The sequence below is a fragment of the Armigeres subalbatus genome, chromosome 2 (genome assembly GCF_024139115.2).
Source record: "Armigeres subalbatus isolate Guangzhou_Male chromosome 2, GZ_Asu_2, whole genome shotgun sequence".
Classification (NCBI taxonomy): Eukaryota; Metazoa; Arthropoda; class Insecta; order Diptera; family Culicidae; genus Armigeres; species Armigeres subalbatus.
This window is the reverse complement of record NC_085140.1, coordinates 424500951-424527959: the sequence shown is the minus strand read 5'-3', so window position 1 is coordinate 424527959 and position 27009 is coordinate 424500951. Positions and strand designations below refer to the sequence as shown.

The 27009-nt window shown below is 40.9% G+C and overlaps 1 protein-coding gene across 5 annotated transcripts in view; it reads left to right on the top strand.

Moving 5' to 3' along the window:
- LOC134213488 (tRNA-dihydrouridine(16/17) synthase [NAD(P)(+)]-like) overlaps positions 1-27009 on the top strand; it is a 359207-nt gene that overhangs the window by 160824 nt on the left and 171374 nt on the right. For 4 of the 5 annotated variants that reach the window (XM_062692578.1, XM_062692579.1, XM_062692582.1 and 1 more), the window contains one exon: positions 7435-7475. The exons of the other annotated variant lie outside the window; for it this stretch is intronic. The gene's annotated coding sequence lies outside the window, so the exon portion shown is untranslated. The remainder of the gene's footprint in view (positions 1-7434; positions 7476-27009) is intronic. 5 annotated transcript variants of the gene reach the window in all.

The following is a 27009-nucleotide window of genomic DNA, read 5'->3' as shown; positions in this document are numbered from 1 at the left end:
AATTGGATTAAATTTGGAAACTAATAGTTGTAGTTCAGACCGTTTGCTTTGGAGACCTTCAATATTCCATTGCAAAGCGAATGATGTTGATTGAGCAGATGAGCAGATTGATTGGATACAGATTGATTATTTGATTCCACGTCGAGCATCCGTGCGAGACGGTTGTAAGTCCGCGTACGGTCTGCTTCTCATTCGGTTTTTTTCCTGAAGTACAGGTAGTGGTTTTTTTTCCGAAAGTGTTTTGAAGCATAGTGCTTGAGTGGAAGTGGTGCTTAGCTGTAGCAGTTAAGTAGCCATTTCGTTGGTTTTGCAACTACGCAAAACTTTGCAGTTTATTCGGCGTCCATCGCAGGCGCAGGCATCATCGTCCCACGCCGACAGTCATCATCCATCGTGCGTCTCCACCAACACAGACGCTGCCGTCCTGCCACCATCCATCCACCCAGTTGCAGTGTTGGGTGCGGCGAGAACACCAACAATAGCGTGGTTCGCTTCGACCGCACCACCGGCGAGTGTCTATCGAGCTAGTGTGTGCTGCCAGAACTGTTAGCCGGCAACACAGCAGTGTGAACGCAAGTATTTAATTGAGCTCCCTCTCATTGTTCCCCTCTCTTCCCCATCCTATTGGAATAGTTTTTTTCTTTCTTTTTTACTCGTCTTCCCCTCTGTCCCAAATCATTATTTTGTTTGTGTGTGTGTTTTTTTCTGCCCTTGTGATAATTGTTTAGTTTTAAAAGAGATTGTGCCTCGCTGCAGCGGCGCATTTCGTGTCCGCAATGCGCGAAGGCGAAGTTGGCGGGGTACTTCGTATTCCATGTCAGATGTTTCGTTGCATTCGGGTGTTCCAAACCAAAACGAAATGGACACCAGCAACGCTAAAATTTCCTCTACGAGCCCCCGTCCCAAGGTCTACCCTCACGACTCTAGTGGGCCGTATGTTGTTTTCTTTCGACCCAAAGGCAAACGTTTGAATATCAGCCAGATTAGCAAAGATCTGGAAAAGCGATTTTCGTCTGTCACGACCATTGACATGGTTGGGTCCAGTAAACTCCGTGTCACGGTCAGTGATCGCAAACAGGCCAACGAGATTGTCACCTGTGAGCTTTTCACTCTCGAATATAGGGTGTATTTACCGTCAGCAGTGTGTGAGATCGCGGGGTGGTGACGGAGGGAAGTATGACATGCGACGATTTGAAACAAGGTTTCGGTCGTTTCAAGAACGTTTCTTTGCCTCCTGTTGCGATACTGGATTGCAAACAAATGTATTCGGTGTCGCAGGAGGGAGAGAAGCGGAGTTATTCCCCGTCTGACTCTTTCTGCGTCACTTTTTCCGGGTCCGCACTGCCTGACTACGTAGTGATTGGCAAACTTCGTCTACCTGTTCGGCTGTATGTACCGAAGGTGATGAATTGTGTTAATTGCAAGCAGCTGGGCCACACCGCTCAGTACTGTTGCAATAAACCTCGCTGTGCATCATGCGGAGAGAAGCATGTGGAGGGCGCGTGCAAGACGGCACCGAAATGTGTCTATTGTAACGAAAGCCCTCCACATGCTCTTGAAGCTTGCCCAACGTACATACAGCAGCGAATCCACCAGAAGCGGTCTCTTCAGCAACGTTCTCGGCGAAGTTACGCCGAAATGTTGAGGAAGGCCGCTCCTCCACTCGTTTCTGACACCATCTACTCGTCTCTTCCTTTGGACGATCAAGGTAGCTCTGACTCCGAGGTTGGAAATGGGGTTCCCTTTGTTTTCAATGGCTCAACGAGGAAGAGAATAAAACAGAGCCAGCGACCCTCGAAAAAGCCTAGAAAACAGCCTCAAAGTGAGCCCCAATCCAACATGGTCAAATTCAAAGCGGAGGAAATACTCAAAAACGATCAACTTTTGTGGTTTCACATCGGGATGATCGAGAGTTTCCACCGCTTCCGGGAACATCTAAAATCCCAGATGCCCCATTTTTGCGATTTCTCAGCCAGAAAGAGAGCATACAGAGCGAGCAGAAGAACTCCCGAGCGCTCCAATGTTCACACTTTCTGGCATCGTGGAGCTCATCCTCAACTTCTTTGATGCTTCCGACCCCGTGAAGAACATGGTCAAAACTGTTCTTCCTATTCTGACTCCTCTCCTGAAGCAGCTGGCTTCGAAAATGCCCCTCCTCGAGTCATTTGTATCCTTCGATGGCTAACTTAGTCAATAAGGGTAACATGATTTCGATTCTACAGTGGAACTGTCGAAGTATTCTTCCAAAATTAGATATTTTTAAATTTTTAGTTAACAAATTACAATGCGATGCTTTTGCTTTATGTGAAACATGGCTAACACCAGATGTGAACCTTCATTTTCCTGATTTCAACATAATCCGCCGCGATCGGGCAAATCGATATGGAGGGGTGCTTTTAGGGATCAAAAACAGCACTCCTTCTATAGAGTCGATCTTGCGCCGATGTCTGGCACCGAAGCTGTCGCATGTCAGGTGACTATTCGAGGAAAAGACCTCAGTATCGCCTCGATATATCTTCCTCCAAACACCGCGATATCTCGAAGAGATCTCTCGCACATCTGCTCGGTTATGCCCGAGCCACGGTTGCTCCTGGGAGATTTTAACTCCCACGGAACAGGCTGGGGGGAACTGTACGACGACAACCGTTCATCAATGATATACGACCTCTGCGACGACTTCAATATGTCAATTTTGAATACAGGAGAAGTTACACGAGTGGCTCCTCCAGCAAGAGATAGCCGTCCAGATCTTTCCATTTGTTCGAGTTAATTATCGTTGGACTGTACTTGGAAGGTGGTCCAAGATCCCCATGGTAGTGATCATTTGCCGATAGAAGTCTCGATTTCCAATGGACATAAGCAATCTGCTTCCATCGATCTTTCATATGACCTCACGAAGCACATCGATTGGGGCAATATGCGGACGCCATCAGCGATGGCATACAGTCGATAGAAGCACTTCCCCGCGGGAAGAGTACAAGTTTCTATCGCAGTTGATTCTTGAAAGCGCTCTTCAGGCACAACGTCGGCCGGTGCCAGGAGCTTCGGTTCGTAGGAAACCCTACAGTCCGTGGTGGGACATCGAGTGTACGCAACTTTATCGCGAGAAATCCGCCGCGTTCAAAGAATTTCGGAAACACCGGGCGATCGTTCTTCACAAACGATACACCGCGCTCGAAATCCAGTTCAAGAAACTGGTCAAAGTGAAGAAGCGCGGATATTGGCGCACTTTTGTTGAAGGTTTATCGCGCGAGACTTCAATGAAAACTCTGTGGACCGTCGGGAGAAGAATGCGCAACGCGTCGTCCGTAAACGAAGATCGTGAAAGCTCGTCGCGGTGGATACTTGACTTCGCAAAGAAAGTTTGTCCGGATTCGGTACCGGTGAGGCAAGAGCTACGTGATGCTTTTGCAGACAGGGATGATATGGATCGTCCCTTTTCGATGATTGAATTCTCACTTGCTCTCCTTTCATGTAACAATTCCGCTCCAGGGATGGATAGAATCAGGTTCAATTTCCTCAAAAACCTCCCAGACGTCGCGAAGAGGCGCTTGTTGAACTTGTTCAATCAGTTACTGGAGTGCAACATTGTTCCGGATGATTGGAGGGAAGTGAGGGTGATAGCCATCCAGAAGCCCGGAAAACCCGCGTCGGATTGTAACTCGTATCGCCCCATCGCGACGCTGTCATGTCTTCGGAAGCTGTTGGAGAAGATGATTCTCTTCCGGCTAGACAAATGGGTTGAATCCAATAGTTTGTTGTCAGATACACAATTTGGTTTCCGCAGGGGCAAGGGAACGAACGACTGTCTTGCGTTGCTTTCTTCAGAAATTCAGCTTACTTTCGCTAAAAAAGAGCAAATGGGCTCAGTGTTTTTGGACATTAAGGGGGCTTTTGATTCAGTTTGCGTCGATGTCTTATCTGACAAACTCCACTCGTGTGGACTTTCACCACTTTTGAACAACTATTTCTACAATTTGTTGTCAGAGAAGCGTATGAGTTTGTTTCATGGTGACTCGGCAACTTCACGAATTAGCTACATGGGTCTCCACCAGGGCTCATGTTTGAGCCCCCTTCTTTACAATTTTACGTCAGAGACATTGATGAATGTCTCATGCCAAATTGCTCGTTGAGACAGCTTGCAGATGATTGTGTTGTATCCGTTTCAGGGCCAACATCGGTTGATCTGCAAGGACCGTTGCAAGATACTCTGGACAATTTGTCCACTTGGGCTACGAAGCTGGGTATCGAATTCTCTCCGGAGAAAACTGAGATGGTTGTCTTTTCAAAAAACATAAGCCGGCAAAGTTCCCGCTCCAACTGATGGGTAAGACAATCACTCATAGCATATCTTCTAAATACCTCGGGGTCTGGTTCGACTCGAAATGCACCTTCGGGAAGCATATTGTGTATCTGACACAAAAATGCCAGAAACGGATCAACTTCATGCGATCAATAACCGGAACATTGTGGGGAGCGCATCCCGAAGATCTTATGACGTTGTATAGAACAACCATTTTGTCGGTCCTCGAATACGGTAGTTTCTGCTTCCAGTCCGCGGCTAAAACACACATGCTGAAGCTTCAAAGGATTCAGTACCGCTGTCTCCGTATCGCGTTAGGATGTATGAATTCGACTCATACAATGAGCTTGGAAGTACTTGCGGGAGTACTGCCACTAACAGATCGTTTCGCGGAATTATCGCTCCGGTTCCTCATCCGCTGTGAGGTTCTCAATCCATTGGTCATTGATAACTTCGAGAAGCTGCTCGAACAAAACCCTCAATCTCGATTCATGAGTATTTACCTCTGGTACATAACGCTGGAGGTAAGCCCTTCTTCGGTAGATACCAATCGTGCTAACTTCTTAGACTCTTACAGTTCCTCTGTTACTTTTGATCTGTCCATGAAGCAGGAGGTTCATGGAATACCAGACTTTCTGTGTGCGGAGGTCATACCTCCATTATTTGCAAGCAAATACGGGCACGCCAGTGAGGAGAGAAGCTTTTTACAGACGGGTCAAAATTGATGACTCCACTGGTTTCGGTGTTTTCAACGTTTTCATAGCGCCTACTTTAAGCTCAAAGAGCCTTGTTCCGTGTATACTGCTGAGCTAGCAGCTATACACTATTCACTCGAGCAAATCGCATCCCTACCTCCTGACCACTTTTTCATCTTCACCGACAGTCTAAGTTCCTTGGAGGCTGTTCGGTCAATGAAACCGGTTAAGCACTCAGCGTATCTTCTAAATGGGATACGGAAAGCTTTGAGTGCCTTATCACAACGGTCTTACACAATCACCATGGCTTGGGTCCCTTCTCATTGCTCGATCCCGGGAAATGAGAAAGCGGACTCTTTGGCTAAGGTGGGCGCTATGGAAGGTGATATTTACGATCGTAAAATCACCTTCGATGAATTTTTCACATTAGTTCGTCAGGAAACCTTGAACAGCTGGCAACAGAAATGGACAAATGGGGAGTTGGGTAGATGGCTGTATTCAATTCGCCCGCAGGTGTCGAAGCGTCCATGGTTCAAAAAATTGAATATGGGACGAGACTTCATTCGAACCATGTGTCGTCTAATGTCCAATCACTACACTCTAAATGCACATCTTTTCAGAGTGGGGCTCTCGCAAGGAAATCTCTGTGTTTGCGGCGAGGATTATCAGGACATCGATCATGACGTGTGGGCGTGCGAGGAGCATCGTGGCCCCAGATCTGCGCTAACTGAACATCTCCGGGTCCGAGGAAAACAACCAAAGCCTATTAGAGAAGTGTTGTCGGGCCTTGATCTCGAGTACATGTCCCTGGTCCACCAATTTTTGAAAGTTGCTGATGTAAAACTGTAATCATTGCCTGCCCATTCCCTTGTCTGTCGTACCCCATTACGAATGTCTTCCTCCTGTTGTATATGTCTGTCGTCCCTTCCGTGTGTCTTCCTCTCGTCGTTGTCTCCCAAAAACAAGTTTGTTTGTCCCGTTATAGATGTAAAAATGCGAGGAATGTCAACTTTGTGAACATCAGCATCGTAATTACTTAAGCACCCTAAAATCCTTTCCTTTCCTACTGTATTATTGTATTCCCTAACCTCGACTAAACCGCGAGTCTTTCGGTTCCCCAAAACTAACACTATGTATAAGAATCAAGAAATGTATTGTTAAACTTGATTTCGGCTCCGTAACGCTTCACGGCAAATGAGCCTTCCAAATAAACGAAAGTTAAAAAAAAAAAAAAAAAGATTGATTATTTATTGGGTTTTTGTTGGCCATTTGTAGTTTGATAAGGAGGACAAGTGGAGTACTTTGGGTGTTGCTTTTCATCGGGGTAGTGTTGATGTGTGCTGATTTTTTTTTTGTGTTTCCGGGGGATAGCCATAGTCGGAAGAGTTTTGGTCCAGAATGCCGAATGGGTTTGCAGAGACTCTCTTGTTGAAAGGAGAGTGGATTTCCGTTGGAGGGTGACGCTTATGCTTGGCAACGCTTGATTTCAAAAGAGCAACACTTACCTGAGAGGCCAAGTCGCCACTGAGAGGCCACTTGTGTCGAAGTTCCATCTGTTTTGTCGGTTGTCATCTGCTTCAATCGGTTTCCATTTCGGACCAGCTGCCGTCTTCCTTCGTTTGTTTTGCTTTTTCTGTTTCTTCTCCTTCTTCTTCTCCAGTTCTTCTATTCTTGACGTCAGCTGGGAGATGGTTTCGGTTAACTTTCTGATGGTGTCTTCTTTTGCCTTCAGTTGGTCGGGAACTTGTGGGGTTTGCCAGGCTGCGACCAACCATTGATGGACCTGACTGACCGCCGCGTAGGAGCCGCCGCCTGTTTGGATTTGCTTCATTGCCTCCTGTTGGGTGATCCCTTTGGTGAACCGGAGTCGAACGGTTTCCTTCTCCATTTCGTAGACTGGGCATGACCGATTGGTTGGGCCTTGCTAGCCTTGGCAATGTAGGCAGAAGGGAGTGGCGTTGCATTTTTCAACAAATTCGTTGGTCCCGGAGCAATTCCTGCATTTGGCGGTACCCTTGCATCGGAGTTTGGAATGTCCGTACGCGTAGCACTTGTTGCAGATCAGGGGGTCCGGGATGTACATTCTTGTTTTACCCGACCTTGATGTATTATGGCGATTACTTCTTCTTTTGCCATTCCTTCCTCCAGCTCATCTTTCGTATTGTTTTGAATCTCCCGACAGGAGATTACGCACTTGAAGACAAAAAGGAGGGAATATTTGATTTTCGTTCGGTCCATGCGCGAACACCCATCGTTTGCCTTGCCACGAAAACTGTAAAATGAATTGTAAAAAAAGTATCCGGCTCCGTAACGCCAAACGACAAATGAGCCTTCAAATAAACGCAAAATGAAAAAAAAAGAAACATCTCTTGCATCCTGTATAACTATTTTTGATTGAAATTGACTAAAATGATTTTCTTCATCTTTATATTTCAGATCAATTGCTGTAGAACTATGTTCAATAATTTAGGTTGACGGTAAGTATTCAATTTGAAATATTATTATTACCTATTTTCAGGAAAATTGTCCTATTTTGCCTTTCTCGTATACTTATCCTTAACCGCAACAACTATTCATAACTAATTTCATTCAACGGGGAATCCTGTCTAATTGGTTTCTATTAAAACCATTCTGATCGAGAACTACATGAAGAGTGATCCATCCAGCAGGTTCATAAATGATTTCAACATACTAAAGGATGTAATTTCGACAACTATGACAGCAGGAGTGATTCGTAATAGGGGAACGGCAACGCCAGAGGCAATTTCCAAACCGCTCTCAGCGTGGTCTTGCTTTGTAGCCGCACGGCTAAGGAGGGCCCCCATTGGTCCTTATAAATATTTTATTACATTATAATAAAAAGACTAAGAATACCATTCAAAGGTTTCTAATTGTGCTCCTGAAGTGCGAAAAATCAGCCTTGAATTCTCTCAGCATTGGTTCTCATCCATTCATTCGCCTATCAACACTTACCAATTCGTCCTTCAGAGCAACCGGCTTCTCAAATTGCGGTGAAAAATACAACCAATTTCAAGGGTGCCGAGTACTAACCCAGATGGGACCCAAATTCCTTTTTAGCTTCTCTCGTCGACGGGTTCGGGTTTGAAATAAGAAAAACCTCCATACAGTTAAACCGGATCTGACCAGCCAACAGAAAGCATTTGCCGACTAACATTTTTGGTTTTATAACGGTTTCGTATCAACCGTTTTTTGATCCGAAATAGAAATAGCTTCCGAGTCCGTGGTTTTTAGTTTCATAGCGGGCAACAACCAACCAACTTTCAGTATAAACGATGCAGATTGTACGACTGGATAAAGGCGAGTCTGAATCTGGTAAGATGTTTGGCGGCCAACGCCAGAGGCATTGGGATGCTAATGGAGAAAATCATTTCCTCTTCGCGCTTCGAAGGAGCGGTATTTTCTTGAAGTAAATATAAGCGTTTGCACAAACTGGCTGCCGTACCGCACCAAGGGCTCAGAATTGCGGAGCTTGCGGGATTTCAGTTAATTGGGAATTATGTCTTAATTGTCTTGCGTTTTGTTCAGCTTGTCCATTACAAAAACTTGTACAATTCACACAAATAAGTAATGTTGTAGAAAACTAGACTGCGTTGTTTATTTCTGGTCTAATTACGTAAGATTTTTTTCTAGAATATTCAACCTACCTCTCTCAAAGACATAATTTTTCAGTGAAATGATGGCCTTTCGGTGAAACTTTGCTGAACGAGAATGGCACAAAGGACCCTCATGGGAAATCATTTCGAATTTCAATCCTGCACCGTATTTTGCGTTGTTGTTGTCGTTGTCCCGCATTTGGTACCACAGCATAGCCATTGGTCACGCCAGAGTTTCACACCGAAAGCAACAAGTATTCAAATCCCACGTAACCTTCACCCGTCCACCACTGAGCCATGCGTGACAAGCATTGAAACGCGCCCTCCTCCACAATAACATTGAGCGCTGCTCCCAATCGCGCTTTTATTGTTCTGTCGAGCTTTTGCCATCATGAGGGATTTACATGTGTCGTGCTCGTAGCTATTTATTGCTATCTACTCGCTATTACATATATCTGTGTCAGCCTGTAGGGGAGAACGGTCCAAAATGCACCCCTGGGGCAAAATGGCCTCACTCATAAAATCACTCATATAATCTATTGTAGTACATTTATGAACGAATATTACTATTACGATTCATAATTAGTTATCCATCATTGAGCTCCATTGGAAAAATTTAGCAACATCCCTTCATATTCACTCAAATTCACCGATTTGCTATTTTTCCACCGTATCCGTAAGATTGTAGTTCAATCCATTGAGAAAAAACAAACAACCATGCGTTCACCATCATTTTACATGCAATTGAGTCATTTTAGACCACCATTCGGGCGTTTTGCCCCAGGCCTATTTTTAAAACATGCGTTAGAAAGTCATGAAAACGATATTGTTTTGAATAGGAGATCATTGTGAAACGTAGCTGGGTTTGTAAATTTTGCACCTATACGTTGAAATGGTTGGGTATTTTCGTTTATATGGGCGAAATCATCGAAAAAGCTTAAGGGGTGCATTTTGGACCGTTCTCCCCTACAGGAGTAATGGCTCATACTCTTACTCTGCTCTGGTGGATCGTGGACTGATTGTCACTGAATCGTGCCTCACAGTGACAGTAGTGAGGGTCGGCAGCACGTATCCGTCTTTTGCTTTTATGGCAGTGCCAGTGGAACCGGAAATTCATGCGGGCTATATTGACCAACTACTGGTGTGGCGGAAACGGAGCCACCCGGAGTGTACTGCACCAGAGAATGAAAGTTCCAGCAGGTGAATTACAACAGCAGCGCAGGAAAAGTAAATTGTTTCTGTAAACACCACAACCACAGGAAATTTAGTCGTTTTCATTGGCACTCCACTCTTGCTCGGCTGTGTTTCGTCATCACGCTCATCACTGCTACTGTAGTTGGCTCCAGCATGTTTGTTTTGAATGCATACATGTTCATGTGCTTGTATAGTAAACAATCGGGTTTCTTTGGATTTATTTTAGCATTTTAGAAATCCAAGACTCTTATAGAGCCCTAATGGCTCTTATAGAACACTTCACTAATCGCCTTTTTTTATAGCAAATGGTCATTTTATCCCTTATTTTTTGTTCGAAACCAGTATGCATTCTGGGGTCTCCAATAGCTTTGCAAGCAAAGGCGTAGGATTGCCAATCCGGAGACGGCGAGTTCGATTCTCGGTCCGGTCTAGGATATTTTCGGGTTGGAAACTTTCTTGACACCCTGGACATAGTGTAACCATTGTACTTGCCCACAAGATACATACTCTTGCAATGGCGGACATAGAAAGCTTTCAATTAATAACTGTGGAAATGCTAATAGAATACTAAGCTGAACAGCAGCCCATGTTCCAATTGGAATGTAGAGCCATTGAAGAAGAAGAAGATCTGCATACATTTCATTGAAATTTTGAAGTATTCTCGTGTCCTTTGTTTAGTGCATGGCTGAGAAGAAATGAAGTAGTCGTGATTTATTCATATATTCATCAATCTTGATGTGGACAACTTTGTACTAAGGACCCCCTTAGTCAAATCTGGCTGCCTAAAAAGGTGATTTTCGGAATTTTTTTTATTATGTTATAAAACATTGGCAACGTTTGGAATAAAAATCTGGTTTTTGCACGCAAAAAATGGACATAAAACCTAGTACGGAAGAGCCATTTTTTGAGACAAAGAGAAACGTTCAATGAAAGAAAAAATGTGTTTAGTTAAAAAATTCAAACCGCGTTAAAATCGGACGATATGTTTTTCAGTTATATTGTCCGCTAATTTTGGAAACATGATTAGGAGATAAGTAAGTAGACTGTACTAAGGCACGGTATTTATACCCTTCGAAAAATGATTTACACCGACTTTCAAGGGGTCGACCTTAATCAACTTCGTCTTCAACAAAACCCAGCTTGATCTAGCGGTGATGATGCTTTTCTCGATTCAATCGTTTAAGTTTACCATATTGTGAGACATATCAAAACGAATTGTGCACCTTACGACTTCATATCAAGTTGGCCAATCAACCTTATATGGATCTATACTCTATTTTCTTTATAACTTTCGAACGCATTGACCGTTTGTAATTATTTTCAATAGTGATCAACTAGGTTTGTCCCATGTCGAATGCAACTTGTTGCGAGATTAATATAAGGAAAGTTGGCTAACGTTTTTCCGCTTTTCGTGTGCACACATACACACATACGGACAGACAGGCATTTGTTCAGCTCGATGAGCTGATTGGTCTCTCATCATATATAAAAGGTTCGATTTTGGAGTGAAATGATAGCTTTTCGGTACAACTTTGTTGTACGAGAGAGGCAAAAAGATAATACTGATTTTAACCGTGTATATGTACTGAAGTTCTAACATATGACTTACTCCTACTATTAGAATATAATTTTTTTTATTTCGACTTATTTTGGTTAACAATTGGTTCACAATTTAGGTGCAGGGTTGTGCTGTATCATTCTCATACGATAATGATTTGGATTATCATTAGGCGAGTTGTCATCGACGATAACTTTCTCAAATATTGAAATCTACTGATAAAAAAACACAAAATTATCTTTTAAATGTAAACCCTACCAATACTAATTCAATGTCGACAATGAAATTCAATCTGCTGTCAACCCTTAACGCTGGGTAGACACCTTTACGTGGTATGTTACGGGGTAAGATCTACCACGGTTACTTGCCTTCCTCATTATCCAACTCCTTGGTAGTTATAAGGTTTTTGCTATGTCTGTGGCCTCTCTTGAAGTAAGAACCACATCAAGACTTTCTTCCTCTTCCTAGTTACGGTGAAGATGGGTGTGGCCAGGAGTAGTAATCCTCATGCTTTTGTTTTTTAAGACTGGGATCAAGGACCACTTCCCTTCTTGATTCTATCAGAATTCTAGATAAGGATCTCAAAAGTAAAACACGAGTATCACTAGTATCCAATGATTGTACGACAATTCCCCGTAAACCAATTCCCCGAATGCAATTTTCCCGAATGCAATTTCCCCGAATGTAACAATTCCCCGAATGTAACAAATCCCCGAAAATAAAGTATTTTTTGCAAACGCATAATTGTCATCGACTATAAACGCCCGAACAGAGAAGCGTTCAAAGATTTGTTCCAGAGTGTCTCTTTGGAGATGCCGAACATGATCAAATTTTTCGATAGTATTGTATGCCCTTGATCTTCCTTATTGTTAAATTATAAAGATATTAGATTAAAGTGTTTTCCTGTTAATTTTTTTTCTAAAATAGTCGAACAAAGGCTGAATTTCTTTGGTGGAGTAGAATCGCGAACGGAAATTCCGATTAAAAGCATCATGGTAAAAATTTGTGAAATAAAACTTCTGTTCTATGTAAGGTCTGTCCCTTCTTAGGAAGTTACTGTAATCGTGGATATGAATCCTTAAAAAAAATAATGCATATGCCCGGAATAAGGCAATGGTGAATGTTTTTTTTTCAATTTCTTTATTATAGTGATTTTTTTGAAAGTATAAGAAGTTCATCACTTCAATGGTGAATGTGATCCCTTCTTCTACTCGGAGTAACGCAATGGATTTATTTGATATCTACTTTGGAAGTAGGTGTTTCCCCAGGATAATGAAGAAGTGAATGTTATTCCTTCTTTGAAAATATGTATCTACCTGGTATAAGAAAACGGTAGATATGATCTATTCATTAGAGTTAGGCGTTAGCTCGAAATAAGCCAAAATAGAATGGAATTACCTTTTCAGAAGTAGGAGATTGCCTGCAATAAGGTTATGATAAATGTAGTATTTTCTTTTGATGTAGACGAGTCGTCCCGGAATAGATATAATATATGAGATCGCATCTAGCAATAAATATCAATTATATATACCGAAAAAAAAATATCGAATTCATCGAAGTGTTCATTTAAAGAAGGCAATATCTCCTACATTGTCCTTACATTGCTTAGACTCGATCATTCAAGGAAGGCATTATCTCCTTCGCTTTACTCCAGGCAAACGTGTTCAATTGAAGAAGGGTCCATCTTCTCTCTTTGTCTTATATCGGGCAAAAGTGTTCATTTTAATAAGGCATTATAACTCGTATCCTCCCAATACCGGGCGAAACGATTATCAAAAAAAAAACATCCTACGCCTTATACCGGAAAACGTATTAATTTTCTTCCTTTATCTCTATCCTCCTTCCTTATTTTTCCATTCTCTCTTCCTACATCTCCCGTCGTATTTCATCCTTTCTCGCTCCTCACATCACACGTCTCGCATTATATTTTCCACTTCTCACTTCTTACTCCACACTTCTCCCTTCTTACTATGTACTTCCTTCTCATTTCTCATTTTCCACTTCTTACTTCTCATGGCTCACTTCTCACTTCCCACTACTCACTACTCACTGCTCACTACTCACTTCTAAATTCTCACTTTTCACATCTCGTTTATCACTTCATTTCTCACTTCTCATTACGCTCTTCTCACTTCTCACGTCTCACTTTTCACTTCTTACTAATCATTTCTCACTAACTATTTCTCTCTTGGCCTAATGACGGTTCGGCATAAGGGTCTTCGGCCCAATGACCCAGCATCTTATTTTTTACAATTTTTAAGTAGGGGAAGAGGCCCCAAAACGATCTAAAATTATGTAGGATAGGCGAAGAAAGTTTCAAAAAAGTGCATGGGAAGGTCGGAAAAAACAAAAATTTCCTCATTTTGAAGAAACAACTATCATTTCGGCGAGGCAAAACGCCCTAGTGGCAATGACCTACAAAGTACTTGCGTCTCCACGGACTATCCATACTAGAATGCTGATTCGCCGACGCGTGATACTTTGTTCCCTAGGAGCTGCCAGCTAAAAGGCGTTTTGCCTCATGAGTTTTCCGGCAACAGAATATTACCACTTATTTGAAATGTGAATATTATCAATATGATTGAGATTTTTGACAATTTTTGAATGGCATCAACTGGCTATCTTGTTTAACTGATGCATAATGTAAAAATACCCATGAATAGCGTTACAAATAAGACAATAGAGCGATTGTACGACAATTCCCCGAAAACCAATTCCCCGAATGCAATTTCCCCGAATGCAAATTCCCCGAATAACAATTCCCCGAATGGTTCCCTCTTATATTTGAATACGGTACATAGCGATGGGTGTCCAACTGCCCATGTGAACAAAGGCGTAGGATGGCCAATCCGAAGATTGCAAATTCGATTCTCGTCCCGCCCTAGGATGGTTTCAGGTGGGAAACATACTTGGAGCCTTGGGCATAGTGTCCAGTGTACTCGCCACATAAGATTCATATTCATGCAACTGTTGGGCATAGGAAAGCTTTCAATTTAATAACCGTGGTAATGCTAATACAAACACCAAGTTGAAAGTTGGCAAAGTTCGAGATGAAAAGCAGAGCAATTGAAGAAGAAAACAAAGCCGGGAAAGAAGGCATACTTTTTTTGAATGAACGCGAAGTAAGGAGATAAAGCTTTTTTTTAATAAATACGTTTGCAGTCAAGTACGAGACACTGAAGACGACCTTACTGTTGAGGTCGAAATACGTATCTGTCAAGGTACAATCAAGTGGTGGAATTAAATGGGAAGGTAAAAACTCGTCTTATAACAAGTGAAGACATTCCACAAAAAGGTCAAAATAATTTTCTTAACCAAAGGGACAAGATAATGCCAGCTTTGAATGATGGCACCTGCCCGGTATAAGACAAATCGAAGAGATAACTGCCGCTAACCGCAAGTCGAGCTCATCTGTATATAGACCTCCATATACAGATATACAGATGTGCTCGACTTGCGGTTAGCGGCAGATAATGCCTTCTTTAAGGTCAAACCTCCCGGAATCCAAAATTAAATGCACTCGCGTTTTCAGGGGCGCCCCATTCAAAACGGAAGCCACTATATAAGACAAAGAATGCAGATATTCCCTTCCTTAATTGAACTCGTTTTATTGGTGGTGAACTTAATTTTAAGATTGAAAAACACCCTAATAAAGAATTTAAAAAAAATGTGAACTCGTTTGCCCGGAATAATGCAAATGGAGGAAACAATGCCTTCTTTAAATGCTTTTGTCTACCCGGTATGAGGTAAAAGGAATTATATTGAAAAAAAAACTCTGTCCGTTATAATGCAAGGAGAGGAGATAATCGATTATATGCTTGCCAATTTGCCAATAACGCCAATTTGCTTATTGGAACATTCTGGAAGGGTATAATCCATCAAATATCAACCCACGAGAGTAACATACCATCAGATGTTATTCTGCGAAAATGAATTCAGCAAAATGTTTTGCGGTGAAATCAATTGCTTAAGCTCCCGTGACTCGCCCTGATGTAAAACTACGGGACTCCGTAAGTGATCCAGGACCTTGCGGGTCTCGGAAGGTTAAGAAGAGATCTAATATATATTTTCCTTATTCTGGTCTAATAAAGCCTACATCAAAATAAGAGATCACATTCATCCTTATTGCGGACAAACACCTGCTTCCCAAAGGGGAAACAGCGAACGCCTGCTTCTGAAGAATGGACCATATCTACCATTCTCATTCTTCGTGAAAATGCCTTCTTTTAAAGAATGGATCACATCCCCCACTTCCTTATTCTGGGAAGATATATTTTATTAAAGAAAGAATAACATTCACTGCTTCATTACTCTGGGAAACAACCCACTTTTTAAGAAGGAACATTTTTACTATTGCATTATTCCGGCAGATGCATTCTTTTTGAAGAATGAATCACATTCACCATCCAGGACAAACGCATTATTTTTGTTCAAAAGTTATAGTTCTTAAGAAGGGAATTATTGTTCACTATTTACTAGAAAAAAAACTACCCTGGAAACACTGTACTCTGATATCTTTATAATTTACTAACACATCTTGGAGGATCAAGAACATTCAATACTATCTTCCGGTAATAATCTCCAAGAAGACACTCTTTAATGCTTCTCTGTTTGGACGCATACAATCGATCGCAAATATGTGTTTGCAGGAGATATTTTCATTTCGGGGAATTGTTTCATTCGGGGAAATGTTACATTCGGGGAATTGTTACATTCGGGGAAATTGCATTCGGGGAATTTGCATTCGGGGAATTGGTTTTCGGGGAATTGTCGTACAATCCAATAGAGCAGTGTTTGCTTAGCTAGGGCATATTGCCCCCCCCCCTTCCCCTAAATTGCCCGCGACCCTCAATTTTGTTGCAGCTCAAAATTATGTCGAAAGCCAATTATGTGACTAGGTATATGTTAAACGACGCAGATTTCTTTTTCAGATTTAGTTTTATCTGCACTGTGGAAACAATTCGGGGAAATGTTGTATTCGGGGAGTTGTTACATTCGGGGAAATGTTACGTTCGGGGAATTGTTATTCGGGGAAATTTCATTCGGGGAAATTGCAATCGGGGAATTGGTTTTCGGGGAATTGTCGTACAATCGTGTCCAATATTCTATGAATTACACCGTAACAATGCTAATGCATAAACAACAATGCAATTCAATCTGATGTTTGAAATTATGTGGTGGTGTTTTGTTGAGAAATACGTTCAGAAAGTAACGGTAATTGCTTCGAGTTGAGATACAATTATCGAACGAGTTATTATTAATAGATTATTTGGATTTGTTATCGCGCGAGAGTTTTGTGCATCCTCGATTATTTGAAAATTTGATTTTTCCCATCCCTGTTGAGGTGTTTCTATTGTTTCATAATTTGTTGACATTCTAATTTACATGTTGGCTCCCAGAGAGCTCTATTAACTTATTATTTTGATAACCTAACTACTTACATATTAGACATTTAATCACTTGGTTGGCGCCTGCTGGTCGGATGCCTTGCAACTAGGGTGACCAGACCATATGGTATTCTGAAGGAGACATGTGCTAATTTTTCAATAAAAATTCGCTCTTCTCCTTTTGCGCTAAAATGTCCTCCTTTTTGCATATTTCCAAGAAACAATCAATGCAGGATGTCGCAAATGAAACGTATGGTTTTACACATTTGCGTTTAAAGGCTTTCTAATCTGAAACATTCCATGGAGTTTTCAAATGAAATCAATGTAAAGAATGAACATTCAATGAGTTAATTGATTTGAAACAACCGTTTGATATTTTCTCGGAATTGTTAGAACGGTACAAACATTCTCTTGAACATATGAGGCGACAAAACAACCGGCATGAATGCCAAGTATGATGCGTTTACAACTTCGTGATGTCACCACGTTTGTCCTAAATACTTCATAGCCTATCCAGATTACACCCATTTAAAAAGTATTTGAGATGATAATGGACCATGATAAATAAAATAAAAATAAGATGAGTGAGCTTTGACATTAAGATACTCATTATCATGTCAATAAACTCGTAATCTGAATAGGCTGTTAGAGCAATCTAAAAAAATGTTCGTTCTTTTTCTATTATTAAATTATTGACCTTGCATTCGAATTGCTTTAAAAGAAACTTTTTTCAATCATACTTATTAGAGCTGCAAAAAACTGATAAAGTCAAACACAGGAAATTTTGTGTTCAGTATTTCGTTTCCCTTGTTTTCAACCATTATGTCCTCCTTTTTCGCTACGATTTGGATGAATTATCTCCTTTGGAAAAATTTTATATGGTCACCCTACTGGCGATAGACCCTTAACCTATCTATCTCTCTCATCAAAGCATTTTGTAGCGTTTTCATCTCGGACAGAAAATAAACCTTAGATATTGTTGTCCTTGAAAATGTTAAGGATCATCGCCAGGATTTTATTCTGGACCTTTGAAGTTTCAGGTGATGGGGTTTGGCGCATCTCTCCCAGACCAGCATGCCGTACACATTCAATCACGGGGAAGATAATTTGCTCATAGACAGCTACTTATTATAGCGAACTACGATTCATCAGCTTGAGCAAGACATTGTACTTCGACACTGTTTTTTTTTTCAACTTGCGATAAATTAGCTTGTTGTCTAGGGTCAAGCCAAGGTAGGCATTGTACAATCCTCAGCTGCAACAAATATGGGGGATGGTGAGTGCGGGAAGATAATGACTTGGATCTTTGCTAGATTTTTCCGCTTGGTCAGGACATGGAAGCAGTGGTGCGAATTCTCAATCTCAGTGACTGAAATTTGTTGAATATTGATACCAATCCCTCTTCACACTCACTTCCTAGCAGTGAAAACTGAAAATGGTTAGCAGCAACAATCAAAGATAAAGTAAACAAAAGACCTTTCTTCTCATTGCACACGCAGCTCGCACTGACAGTCTATTCAGTTCACTCGCTGCTGTGAGAATGCGACGGCCCTATATGAATGCATGAGTGAATACTATCACTTGAAAGACAATGACAGGAAATTTGTGCCGAATGATCATCAGCTTCAGCCCGCTGTTGGTAAACCGAGTTTGCTAAGCTACTCCTGCTTTGTCGTTCTGACTGAAAGGCACCGTCATAGGCAAAGAGGTGCAGAGAAAAATACAAAACAAAATAATCACACTCAGCAGGCATTGTTGATAAATTGCACCACTGCATGGAAGCCTCGGAGCTTAGAGCTCTGTCACAAGCACTAGCACAAGTTATTTTATAAGTGTGCAGCGGGCAGTGAGGAATGAGATGTTTCTCACTTCACATAAGTTATAAGTTTGAGTTGTAGATGGAACATAGTGGAACATAGCATAGGAACTAGTGATTAACGTTACGTAGTAGTTTTGTAAAAACATGAAACACGATTCTTGATCGTACTTTTGCATTTTTGCATATACTCGAAGTATCACTACCGATGTTTATGAGATTCTGTAGACGAATCGACGACCTTTTTCGGAGGCCTTCTTTGCAGGAGGTATCAAGCGATTTTTATAGCAATTGTTGTCAAATGGCATCACAGGTGGAATGGAGAGCGACAATCTAGGAGAGCGCTGATCTTTTGAGAAAAACGATTCTGAGGTCCACCATTCTGGCCTTAATAATTTTTGTCATGCAATTGCAATGGGACTTAAACGCAGACGCTGGTACTGCCTGCGAGTGACATTTCGCAGACGAATCAAATCTTTGGTAAGTTATCATTGGTTGTTGCTTGATAAAGCATGGCGTTGAACTGCTCGTCGACGTCTTCTGCTGCTAGTAGTCAATGCTTTTGTTTACGGATATTTGGAACCAACCCCAGTTGACTCGGTTTTACTGTTTCAGCAGTTTCAACGGGATACCTGGTGTCGACTGAAGATCGGAGCCAGCTGCTTCGGAGCGTAGAGAAGTGCGAAATTCCCCTGTTGCTCGACCTGTGACCTCAATAGACACCAAAGTAGTGGGGGCTGCCAGCGTTTTCTACAGTTGCGGTGATCATCGGATGTGAACATCGGATGTTGAAAGGGATGGAAAATTTTGATCGACAAGCGGTGAGCTCCGGTTTGAGCGGTTTTTTGAAGATGCCTACTTGCGAACTAAACGAACGAACTTGGACTTCTCCGAAGCAGCTAGGAAGCCACCATTCAATGGGCTCAGTAGCCTTCTCTCAAGAGGCTCGGAAGCCTATTTTCAAGAGGCTCGGATGCCTCCTTACAAGAGGCTCGGAAGCCTCCTTTCAAAAGGCTCGGAAGCCTTCTTTCAAGAGGGTCGGAAGTCTTCTTTCAAGAGGCTCGGAAGCCTCCTTTCAAGAGGCTCGGAAGCCTTCTTTCAAGAGGCTCGGAAGCCTCCTTTCAAGAGGCTCGGAAGCCACCTTTCAAGAGGCTCGGAAGCCTCGCTTCAAGAGGCTCGGAAGCCTCCTTTCAAGAGGCTTGGAAACCTCCTTTCAAGATGCTCGGAAGCCTCCTTTCAAGAGGCTCGAAAGCCTCCTTTCAAGAGGCTCGAAAGCCTCCTTTCAAGAGGCTCGAAAGCCTCCTTTCAAGAGGCTCGGAAGCTTCCTTTCAAAAGGCTCGGATGCCTCCTTTCAAAAGGCTCGGATGCCTCCTTTCAAGAGGCTCGGAAGCCTCCTTTCGAGAGGCTCGGACGGAAGCCTCCTTTCGAGAGGCTCGGAAGCCTCCCTTCAAAGGGCTTGGAATTATTCTTTCAGGAGGCTTGCAAGCCCACTTTCAAGATTATATAAGACCTCCTTTCAAGAAACCCTCCTTTTAAGTAGTCATAAAGTTGCATTTCAAGGGGCTCGAAAACCTCTCTTATAGAGGCTTGAATGCCTCCCTTCAAAAGGCTCGGAAGCCTCTTTTCAAGAGGCGCAAAGGCCTACTTTCAAGAGACTCCGAAGCTTCCTTTCAAAAGGCTCAGAGATAATTAAAATTTCATCCCACTCTATGGAGACTCATAAAAAGTTCGAAGTGGTACCTCGCAAGAAAAAGATTGAGTAAAGAACCCCTGCACTAAAGGACAGTGTGGTAGACCTTGCTCCGTAACAAACCACGTAAAGGTGTCTACTTGGTGTTGGGGTACGGGGTGACACTAGTGATACTCATGCCTTTCTTTTGAAATCCCTACCTAGAACGCCATTCCAAATTAAATAGAGAAAGGCTCCTTGATTCCAGTCTTAGATTTAAAAAAATCCATTTTTCACCAATTCAAAAATAGAAATGAATAAAATAACCATAAACGAGCAACCTATAAGCTACAAGAAAAAATTGAGCGAGATAACTGTCCAACTTTTGCAGTTACTCGCCTCGTCTCTGACCCCAAACACACCCGGAACTCCGAGCTGGATGCTTGTTTTTGTTTGATTTATTATGTATAATCATTTGAGTGGCCCTTTTTCATCCTTACGGAAGCTTCCTTCGCCCTAAGAATGAATATCCGCACAATTCCACAATAGTAATACAGCGACGGCGATGGCCACAATGACCATTCGTCGTGAAGCACCACTTTTTTTTGCTGTCGTCTGAAAGTCATAGAGCTGGCGAAGTGGAAGAGATGCTTGTCTCGGAGTGCGAGAGAGACATGATGGACATTTTATTGCCGCTGGGTGAAGTTTTCTCCTGTTTAGCCACAGTTTTTTTTTCACACCCGGCGGAAGTCGACAGTCATTTCCCTCATTTTCGTCGCTGTACTTTGACACGTTCGGAGAAAGGCGCTTAAATGAAAGTTAGTGACACTTTCATTGTCGTTGTGTTTTTGTGATTTGATTACCCCGATCACATCCGGGAGATTGACCCAATGAATGTCGGATCATCATATTGGGAAGATTAAACTCAGTGTTCTTCTTGGTACTCTTATGCCAATCTTATTGTATTTTTTTATAAGTAAGGTTATTATAATCGAGTTCGAATCTAGTTAAAGTTAAACTGTATTCTATAATCCTATAATAGTACTTGAGCGTTTGCTTACTTTAATCACTTAGCCTACACTACATAAATAACTTACATAGTGTAAAGGTACATAAAACAATCAATTCGAAATTGATGTTGTTAAATGGTGCTAAAGGGATTGAATGATAACTTTATCTCAACTAATGAATGTGATTTAATGAATACTTTCGCAAGAACTGATACTTATTAATAAAAAACCCAGATCAATCCACCTAGCGTTGGTGGTGCCTTTCTCGCGCATTAAAAAAATAAGAAAAACACATAAGAGAGGTCGAAATAGCACTTTAGGAGGATAGATTTTACTTTTTCCATCAATTCATATGCATTTGCGGTCATTTGAATGCATTGCTGCAATTTTTGAATTTTTTTTTTGTTTTTGAAATTTTTTTCCCAAGGGGGGGCCCTTGGTAGAAAAACAATGTTTTTTCAATAACTTTGGAACGCAATGACCGATCGGGCCAATTTTCAATAGGAAACAACTAGACCGCAATCCGCGTCGACTGCAACTTGTTGCGAGTAAATCGAATAATGCTAAGTACCAAAAAGTGTGTCTCACATTTTTGTACACACACACACACACACACACATACAGACATCACCTCAATTCGTCGAGCTAAGTCGATTGGTATATAACACTATGGGTCTCCGAGCCTTCTATCAAAAGTTCGGTTTTGGAGTGATCCTATAGCCTTTACGTATACTTTGTATACAAGAAAGGCAAAAAAGAACATTGTATAAATTTACTTGTTGAAATTTACTCATATAAAGAATGAAAACGGAATCCATAACCAAATAAGTCATGATAAGAAAATTATTTTGAGCTTTTTAGTGGAATGTCTTCACTTGTCATAAGACGAGTTAGTACAATCCCATTGAATTCCACCACTTAATTGTATCTTGACAGATACGTATTTCGACCTCAAATGTAAGGCCGTCTTCAGTGTCTCGTACTTGACTCGACTTAACTAAGTTTACTAAGTCGAGTCAAGTACGAGACACTGAAGACGGCCTTACATTTGAGGTCGAAATACGTATCTGTCAAGATACAATTAAGTGGTGGAATTCAATGGGATTGTACTAACTCGTCTTATGACAAGCAAATAAGTCATGTTACGCTGCCGGAAGTATGAATAGCTTCAAAGGTATGCGAAAATCAATTAACTTCTTTTTGTGGCCTGAAATCGGTATCGCGTAATAATTGCTTGTTCCAAAAAGAACCGCAGAAAACAATCTCCACCGCAGCTCGTCGTCGCCTCGGTCTCCACGCAACTTTGGTTCCACTCGCTCTGCCTCCCGATAAGCCAATTTACGGCATCTGACAGCTGATGGGGTCTTCGTGGGCAAACCTTCGCCTCCTCCCCCATCACTGCACTGTGAAACCACTATCAAATTTCGTATTTTCTTTATTGGCCATCTCCGTGAAAAGTTTTGATTCACCACAGTGTTTTAGACGCGTTGCTGCGAGCCCCCTTCCCTATCCCTAACCCATGCCAGTCGTTCTTTTCAACTTCCACAGTGGTGGGTAGTAAACTTACAGAAATGTCATTCATCGAAGCTGACTCGGATCTTGATCCCATCCACCTCGACTTTTCCGACGAAATGGATCCGCTGTTCGAGAGACCGTAAAACGAACCCTTGCACGGAACCGTTTCGGTTGTTGTTAGCCACCGAGCATGGTTGGTAGGGAGGTAGTTGAAACGGAACAGCGAAGTTCGGAAAAAGTTTTCCATCCTGTGAACACACGTCACTATAAGGGGAAATGATGGCAAAATGTACCATCCCATATAAAAAAAATTAAATACATTTGTAGCTCTTATTTCTAGAGTTTTGTTCCAATGCAACCAATCATGTTAAAATTTTAACAGAGGAACATTTTTCTAAAACATTAATGAAATATTAAACGTAAGACATAAGTTATTCGTCCTAATCTCGTGCTCATCAAAAAAGATTTTTTTTTAAATATATTTGGTTTTATACGGTGGGTTGGGGACAAAACGTCGAAAGACAAAAGGTCGACAGGACAAATGGTCGAAAAGGTCAAAAGGGATACACGGTCGAAAGGACAAATCGTCGAAAGGAAAAAACGTCGTACGGGGCAAAAAGACGAAAAAGACAAAAGGTCGAAAAGAACAAAAGGTCGAAAAGGACAAAAGCTCGAAATAAACAAGAAACTGGAACGGAGAGAATCAATCTCGCACAATTCAAGTTTTTTTTTATCGTCGAGTTCTTATCTAAGTCGAGTCAAGTACGAGACACTGAAGACGATCTCACAGTTGAGGTCGAAATACGTATCTGCAAAGATAACAATACGTAGTGGAATAAAATGGAAAGTACTAAACTCTTTGAATTGAAATCGACGGTTGTATCTTTTTTTACCTCTAACGGAACTATCTAACTAATATTATAGTATTTATTGATCGCCCTTCTGTACTTTCGACCTTTTGTCATTTTCAACGTTTTGTCTTTTTGACCTTTTGTCATTTCGACCTTTTACCTTTCGACCTTTTGTCCTTTCGACCGATTGTCATTTTAAAACCGAGTTTCAACGTAAACAAGTGACAAAAAATGATTACATAATGTTTTCTATCAATTTTCATATGGATGTATATAAATATTAGTAAGAAAATGGTTTTGCTACAGGGAGCTATTTGTACCTTTTACTCATCTACTGCACTGCGCTGCTGTTTTTAGTTTTTGTTGTTTATGTTACCTATCAGTCAGCAAACGCTTTAACTTCTGATAGTTGGTATCCAAACGTTTGTATTGAAGTGCGGACGGACAGCAGTGGGAGCCGGATGCGGAGAACTTGAATAAAATAGCTGTTTTTAATTAACCGTTCACGTCATTGGGATTGTGGAAAAATAAGTTTCCAAACTGATGTGGCTCATTAGAGGAGCGTTGAACAATTTGCAGACCTCTTTGGGCGAAACAAAACTATTCAATTCATGTTCAAAACACCGAGCTAATCAATTTTAATTACCGGTGCACGTCTATGCTAACTTGTTATATGACAATCGCTCTGAAAACAGACGACATTGCAAATTACGACTAATTACGCAATCCATTTTTCTAGGTTTATCCCCAGTGGGAATTTTTTTCGTGCCTATTATTTTTTATTTACATGGGGCGTAAGAATATGACAGAAACAACCCTCTACTCACCCTATTTAAATGATTAAGGTGAATAGCCTTCAAATCCACAACATACATACATACTAAGCAATTAGATTTATGATAGCCTCCACAATAGAGCGCACTTAAATTTATGGGATCTTTTCTCGCACGAAATCCGTCCTTGGCGTGAGAGGTTCCACCACAAATCATGCATTTGCTATCCATGTTGGTTCCATGATCCCACTTACGGCACTAACAGCACTGACTGGGGTTCTGGACATTCCTCTAGGCCTGCGGAAAAGTTCCCACGGAAATCGGACATGGGACTTTTTCGAAAGCCTTCTTGGGAAATCGCTTTCTGGAAAGAACTAGAGTAGAATTTCCACTTCATTTCAATCACTTGGACTTGCGCAAATCCAATCAATTGCGAAATTTACGTCTATTTATCATCACTGGGGAAGACTTTTAGGAGGACTTTGAACAACCGTTCACTTTTGACGTTCCCCCGGATGTTACTCAAAATTTCATTTCGGAAGCCAGAAAACTCGGCAACAGATACCAAAATTTGCGGAATCCTTTGCTACTCCCAATGAATCGATTCTCCTGGGCTAGATGTAGATTGGATTTGAATCATGAATCAAATCGAACTGATTGCTCATCATCCGATCCAGAATCTGTGACATTGCGCTATGGTCTAGGATACAGATTTACGCGGAAAGATGCATTTTACGCCAAGACTATAATTTAAAAAAAGTGTTGTTCTACTAAATTATTCGGAATATTAAGGCCATCATTATGGTGCTATCAAAAAATAGGGTGGCCCAGTATATAAATAAAAAGATTTTTTTTCTCGGAATACTGACATGTAAAGGACTACAACATTGTAGCGCAGCTTATTCCAAAAATTTTTGCTAAAAACACTTTTCTGTAGCTCTTAAGTTGGCTGATTTAGAGTAATTTTACCTAGTTGGATTAGGGTATACCTCAAAAAACAGTATTTTTGATTGATTTTTTTTGTTTTCGATTTTTCGGACAAGTCGTCTTCAGGTGACTTCAAGAGCTCGCAAAAATGCAAATTTTGATGTAATGTATAAATATGCTTGATAAATTTTTGCGATCGAAAGTTATAATCGTTTTTCTGTCAAAATTACGTTTTTCAAAAGTTGATATCTCCGATTAAGGCAGACTAAAAAATATATGTTTACACGGCATTTGAAAAACCAGTTCATATTCTTTATTATGTCAAAAAATTGGAGAAAAAATTGGTATTTTTTATCTCCAGTTTAGCCAATTTTACTAATGTCATATTCTTTCAAGTAAATTGATATACCTTGTCAATAGAAAAATATAAAGACGATGTTCTTATAGCAAAACGCGCGCCAAAGGTGTTCAGAAGATGACTTTCGTGCAAAATGAAAAATGAAATGAGCAGATCCAAAATATTGTTTTTAAGGGACACCCTAATCCTAGTAACTAAAATTGCTCTAAACAAGTGAGCTTAAGAGCTACACAAAAAGTTTATATAGCAAAGCTGATTGGAAAAATGCTGCGCTACAATTTTGTAGAAAATTTAATGACAATATTCCGCAAAATGAAAAAAAAAGCATTTTTATAAAATTGCTCACCCTATTTCTCGATAATTCTATAATAAGGGCCCAAGTATCCAGAACAACTTTGTAGAACTTTTTTTTTCTTGAAGGTATAGTTTAGGTTAATCTTGCAATAGGGTGATAATGATAAACCTTATAAAAAGTGTTAAAGCTGTACACAGAAAGAAAAATCATTCATCAAATGAAAAAAACAGTTGGTTAAAATAAAAAGTTGCGTTGGTTCTTTTTCGTAGAGAGTTCCGTGTGTTTAAAATAAAAGTACGAAAACTTTTGTTACACCCATGCTTCAAAAGTGGCATGCGGCTCTGAAAATAAAAGTACAAAACATTCACCATTAGAATGTAACTGTCAAATCAAAATTGTAGACAAAAAAGTTGATTATTTTCAATTTAATTTCAGCAAAAAGGTTTTCCCACCCTTCCATTTATGTTTTCTTTTTAACTTCAATTGAACCGATTTTTATTTCATTTTAAAACTTAATATTTATTGATCTGGGTTAGATTAAAAACATGCATGTCGTTCAATCCACTTAGCATGTAATCAAGAGGAAGCGGCTGCAATCTGTCTTCGAGATGCTTTATTAAGCGTGGCATAATTTTTCTTCCTGTAAATCTGTAAGGAAAAGCAAAGACAAAAGTTGCGCATGAGGATCGTCATCTTAATTTGAAATTAACAGCAGGGAATTCAGCGCACAACTTTATTCACGCCATTAAAGTACCGGATTGGCTGCCGTTTTTCAAAGATCATAATTATAGCACACTGGTAGTACATCCTTTTGATTGAATATTAAAAAAATGACTTACCTCCTAGTTTCGTGATAAACAATAGTACAGGAATTTCCTTTGGCACTGAATTCTGGTCACGACTGCACAAAACAGTCACAAAAATCGCAGATTTCTGTGAAATTTCACCGAAATCTCAACAGCAGAACTGTTCGGTGAATAATTTTACAGATTTTCGGTGGTTTTGACAGTTGAACAAAGGAAAAATCGCCGAAAATTTGGTGAA